Source organism: Neophocaena asiaeorientalis, unplaced genomic scaffold (assembly GCF_003031525.2).
Source record: "Neophocaena asiaeorientalis asiaeorientalis breed wild unplaced genomic scaffold, Neophocaena_asiaeorientalis_V1.1 scaffold429, whole genome shotgun sequence".
NCBI lineage: Eukaryota > Metazoa > Chordata > Mammalia > Artiodactyla > Phocoenidae > Neophocaena > Neophocaena asiaeorientalis.
This window is the reverse complement of record NW_020173550.1, coordinates 5198286-5204483: the sequence shown is the minus strand read 5'-3', so window position 1 is coordinate 5204483 and position 6198 is coordinate 5198286.

Sequence of the window (6198 nt, the reverse complement as noted above, 5' to 3'; positions counted from 1 at the left end):
AAACTGTGGACACAGACACACACAGAGTGAAGATGATGTGAAGACACAGGGAGAAGACAGCCATCTACAAGCCAAGGAGAAAAGACTGGAACAAATCTTTCCTTCACAGCCCTCACAAGGAACCAAGCAAGCCCTCTGACAAACTTCCAGGTTCCAGAACTCAAACTTCAAGCCTCCAGAACCGTAGGGAAATAAATTTCTGTTGTTTAAGCCACCCAGTCTTTGGTACTTTATTATGGCAGTCCTAGCAAACTAATACATTCATAAAAATGGAGGAGGAGAAAGCAATCAATTTATCTACCAGAAAAAATTATTCAGATAAATTACAATATACCTGTACTATGAAATAGTATGGAGCCTACAGGAAAAATGAAGTATGTGTATGTATGGGTATTGAAACAGGGTTACTGATAAAATGTCCATAATTTTTCCTAAGTGGAAAAAAAAGTATGCTGTAACATCTGTGTATATTATGTTCCATTTTTGTTAAATTAAATATGTGTTCAAAAGTACAGAAAAATGTCGAGGTTTATACAATAAATTGTTAACACATTCAGGAGATTAGAGAAAGCATTATTTATTACTTTATTGTTTTGCTGAAAATGAGTATAGTTTCCTTAATCATTAAAATTTGGGGGGTATACAAATACATACACAGACCACATTATATGTAAAAGATATAAAGATGATCAGAATCTCAATTGGACTTTTTGAAAATAACTGAAAAAATGATTTAAAAGTTCATAAGGATGGAAAAATATCTGAGAATGAACAAGAAAATTTTGAGAAGGGAAAATGGTAAGGGATTTTTCTTTTGACACATTAAATTGTATGCCTTCCATTTATACACTTATGTCAATATTTCTTAATAAAACTGGAAAACAATGATAAAATGTCTATACACTCAAAAATATTAGCACTGATACAGAAATGGAAAAATAAATCAGTGGAATCAAATAGTCTAGAGAAATATCCAAATACCCATGATAATGGCATTTTAGTTTAGGGAAAATGATTTAATAAACAGTGCTGGCATCGTTGGCTATTCACCTGAAAGAAAACAAAATTAGACTTCCTATCTTGTCTCATATACCCAAAAAAAGGCCAAGAGCTAGTACATTTTAAAAAGATACTCAACTTCACAACTACAAGTTTGAAAAATACTAGCAAATCATTATCCACCAGCAGATTGCAAAGTGTGATACCAGCAAGGAGGTCAACAAGCTGACATCTCTTAAAGTACTGTGTGAATGTGAAGTGCTTTAAATATTTAGGAAAATAGTCAGACGATACTCTTGACTTCGCAATTATTTTTGGAAGTCAGCGGAAATAATTCAGCAGTATATAAGGAAATACAAATAAAGTTGTTTATTACAGCCTCTCCTGTAGTGGCAACCACACTGGAAATATCCCAAAAGCTCAGAAAAAGGAAACATTAAATAAATCCCAGTACACACATCCTATGGATACTTAGTCATCTTTGAAAGACACATGAGTCAGATCAGTGCTCACTGACCTGGAAAGCTATCCATAATATGCCCTTAAATGGGTTAAACAGGAAAACAAGTTGCTGAGTAATGTATGTAATATGATCACCTCACCTTTTTTTTTTTTTTTTTTTTTTTTTTAAGCAAACAGTAAGCAAGAAGTACCCTGTAGGCTTTTGGCTTATATGAGCACAGAGACAGGTGTGCATGATACAGACTACCTTGTTTTTTTTTGTTTTCCTTAAATTTTGTTTTAACTGTGGTAAAATACATATAACTTAAAATTTACCATTTAAATCATTTTAAGTGTACAGTTCAGTTATGATAAGTATATTCCCATTGTTGTGCAACTATCTCCAGAATTCTTTCATCTTGCAAAACTGAAACTTTGTACCCATTAAACAATAACTCCCCGTTTCCGCCTCCCCACCAGCCCTGGTAACCAACATTCTACTTTTTGTTGCTATGAATGTGACTAGTCTTAGGTACCTCATGTAAAGAGAATCGCACAGTATCTGTCTTTCTGTAACTGGTTTATTTCACTCAGCATGATGTCCTTAGGTTCATCCATGTTGTAGCATATGTCAGAATTTCCTTCTTTTTTTTTTTTTTTTTTTTTTGCGGTACGCGGGCCTCTCACTGTTGTGGCCTCTCCCGTTGCGGAGCACAGGCTCCGGACGCGCAGGCTCAGCGGCCATGGCTCACGGGCCCAGCTGCTCCGCAGCATGTGGGATCTTCCCGGTCCGGGGCACGAACCCGTGTCCCCTGCATCGGCAGGCGGACTCTCAACCACTGCGCCACCAGGGAATTCCAGAATTTCCTTCTTTTTAAAGGCTGAATAATAATTCATCGTATGGATAGACCACATTTTGTTTATCCATTCATCCACTGATGAGCTGGGGTGGCCCCCACCTCTCGGCTATTGTAAATAGTGCTGCTATGAACACAGGTGTACAAATGTCTACTTGAGACTCTGCTTTCAATTCTTTTGGGTACATACCCAGAAGTGGGGTTTCTGGATCATATGGTAATTCTCTTTTTAATTTTTGAGGAAATACCATACTGTTTTCTAAAGCTGCTGCATCATTTTACATGCTCATCAACAGGGTACAAAGGTTCCAATTTTTCCACATTTTCTCCAACCTTCTTTCTGTTCTTTTGATAGCAGCCATCCTAATGCTTGTAAGGTGATATCTCATTGTGGTTTTTTGTTGTTTTTGTTTTTAAATTTATTTATTTTGGCTGCATTGGGTCTCTGTTGCTGTGCGTGGGCTTTCTCTAGTTGTGGCGAGCAGGGGCTACTCTTTGTTGCAGTGCACGGGCTTCTCATTGCGGTGGCTTCTCTTGAGGAGCACGGGTTCTAGGCACCCAGGCTTCAGTAGTGGTGTTGCATGGGCTCAGTAGTTGTGGCTCACGGGCTCTAGAGCGCAGGCTCAGTAGTTGTGGTGCACAGGCTTAGTTGCTCCGCGGTATGTGGGATCTTCCTGGACCAGGGATAGAACCCGTGTCCCCTGCATTGGCAGGTAGATTCTTAACCACTGCGCCACCAGGGAAGCCCTCATTGTGGTTTTGATTTGCATTTCTCTAATGATTTGTGGTGTTGGCATCTTTTCATATGCTTATTGGCCATTTGTATAACTTATTTGGAGAAATGTCTATTTAAGCCCTTTGCCCATCATTTGTTAATTGGGCAGCTTTTTGCTGTTAAATTACAGGTCAGGCTACCTTCTTAACATTGTTACCTAAGAGGGGTGCCAGGGTGGCCCAGATAGATATGGGGGCAGAGAAACCAGTTACTATTTCTTCATACATCTCTATTATATGTATTGTTAGAAAATGCATAGACTGCCTTTCTGATTGTTTTTATATCTAATGAATTATAGGGAAAAAAGATGAAGCTCTGTCCTTCATTGCAGAGGAGCCTCAAGCTGACCCTTGCAAGCTCTTGCCCATCTTCTCTCAACCTATTTTAAGTTCAAGTTTCTCTCTCCGAGTTGAAGAAAAATTTGTTTTTAGTTGATTTGTACCTTTTCCAACTGCAAGGGAGTGAGGTTCAGAGTAACCCATTTCTTGGTCTTTTTCTTACAGATATAAAAATATCCATAACATTTGCCATAGGGTGAAAAAGAGTTACTTGTTCTTTTATAGATATTACTAAAAATACTAAGAACTCAAGGATATTATATAAATGTAGGAAGCATAAAAAATGCTAAAGGTAAAAATGCCTTATTCATTCATTTAACAAACCTTAACTGAATGCAACTTGGTCTTGATCCAGTTGCTGGAGATACAGCAGTAAATAAAACAAGAAGAAGTTGGAAAGTGATAAGTGTAGTACAAAGTAATGCTAGGTCAGGAGGATGGGGTCATATTTTGGTAGAATGGTCAGGGAAACTTTCTTGTACAAGGAGTCTCAATTGTGACAGATGCTAAATGTCCATGCTTCATTCACAAGGGACAGGGTCTCCCTAATTAACAGAAATTTAATTCTCAGAAGGATTTTGAGAAATTTAAATAATCATCTACTGAAAAGGGCCTAAATCCATCTTAATATATAAATATGCACTTATAACATTTTTTTTAAAAGAAGGTATTGGTAATGGAATGAGTGTGTCCCTCCCAAAATTCATATATTGAAGGCCTAAACGTCAATGTGATGGTATTTGGAGGTGGGCCGTTGGAAGCTAATTAGGGTTAGATGAGGTCATGAGGATGGGGCCCCCATGATGGGATTAGTGCCCTTATAAGATGAGAAATAAACCAGACACAGCAAAAGGCAGCCATCTACAAGCCAGGAAGAAGGCCCTGACCAGAACCCAACCATGCCAGTATCCTGATCTCAGACTTTCTAGCTTCCAGAACTGTAAGAAATAAATGACCACTGTTTAAGCCACCCAGGTCTATGATATTTCATTACAGCAGCCCAAGCAGCCCAAGATACTACTTTTTTTTTTTTTGCGGTACGTGGGCCTCTCCCTGTTGCGGCCTCTCCCGTTGCAGAGCACAGGCTACAGACGTGCAGGCTCAGTGGCCATGGCTCACGGGCCCAGCCGCTCCATGGCATGTGGGATCTTCCCGGACCAGGGCACAAACCTGTGTCCCCTGCATCGGCAAGCGGACTCTCAACCACTGCGCCACCAGGGAAGCCCCAAGATATTACTTCTTGATAATAATTGCAGTCCATTCTTATCACTCATTCTGATTTCATTTTATATGCTTTGTGGTTGGGCATACTAAAAGCCCTTCACTTATTCATTTTTTCAATCATAAAACATTCCAGCACATGTGCTTTGTTTAATCGACTAAAACTAAAAACGCATATTCCAAATTGTGGTCCCTGAGTAAACTGCAGAGCCCTAGAAGGATGGGTGAGTCAGCACACAGTTCCAGGCCTTTCAATGGAAACACTCAGTTGACCAGAGCTAAGGCCCCAGCGCAGGAGTCTGAGTGAGCAGTGCTCCAATGGGTAAGAGGGAATCAGTGGATGGGGCTACATGGTGTGTTGTCTGCAGGGCAAGTGGTTGTCAGTGGTTCCACGTGTGTAAGACACTTCGGTAAACTTCCTCCAATGTTTCATGCTTCCTGCAGATGGGAAAGTCTGCTTATAGTAAAGGAAATGCTGATGGCCCACGGCCTTTATAAGAGCTTTTTTTAGCTGACTAGGCTATGTGCTTGCTAAAAAGAAGCAAAAGCCTCCCAGGGTTCACCAGGAGCCTCTGCTGAAAGGTAGGAACAGGTGAAACAAAGAGAGGTCAGATAGAAAGAAATGCTTTCTAATGATTTCCACCTCGGTGTGGTAATGTGGCAATAATTATGATTCCTGGTCTTCATCCTATCTGATTAGAGGGGGGAAAAAAACCGAATTTACAGAGATCCTCTTTCTTATTCTCATGGAACTTCTGTGAAACAGCTATTGACAGGGCATATCATTCTTTTATTTATATTTGAGAAAATAAAGGACCATCTGAGACAAGGTGATATTCAGAGCTATCATATCCACTCATCCAGAAGTGAACATGATATGAGCAATTGAATTATATTTCCATTTATTTTAAAGATGGGGTTTGGGAACTATTCCTACGCGATAAGGTAAAGGCTCTCAGGGGTACGGTCTGCCTCTCAGATCCCCTCGGAAATAATGGTGGAAATTATCAGAAGAAAGAAAAATCTGCATCCATCCTAGAAACCAAGCCAAAGCCCTTTCCACGTGCCAGAGCCTTGGAGATATTCTTCCTACACCACAATGCAGAATGGAGCTGTATGAAGAAACTGAGAACACCAATTCACAGTTTTTTGTTGAGAGAAAATACAGTGTCTCCAGGAACAGCAAAGACCCCTAGCAAAAGCCAACACTCCTTGCTAACCTGGAGGGATGAAGGAGAGAGGGAAGGTAAGACTCTGAGCACATTTCTTTACTCCCAAATGCCCTGAAGATGAGCCCTGATAAGAAGCACAGGGCAGCCCTGGGGATGGTGGGCTGATAGGATCAGCATAACTATGCAGTCAGGTGGGTCTGAATATGAGTCCCAGCTCTACCACCTACTAGCTCTGGGACCCTGGGCAGGTATTAAACTTCTCTAAGCCTCCCTTTTCTTCTCTGCCAAACTGGCTAGTAACTGTGCCGTTTGCACAGGATTGCTGTGAAGATTAAATGACATAAGAGTGTAAAGTGCTTAAAATAGTCCCTGCAAGTGCTCATTTAGTGAAGATG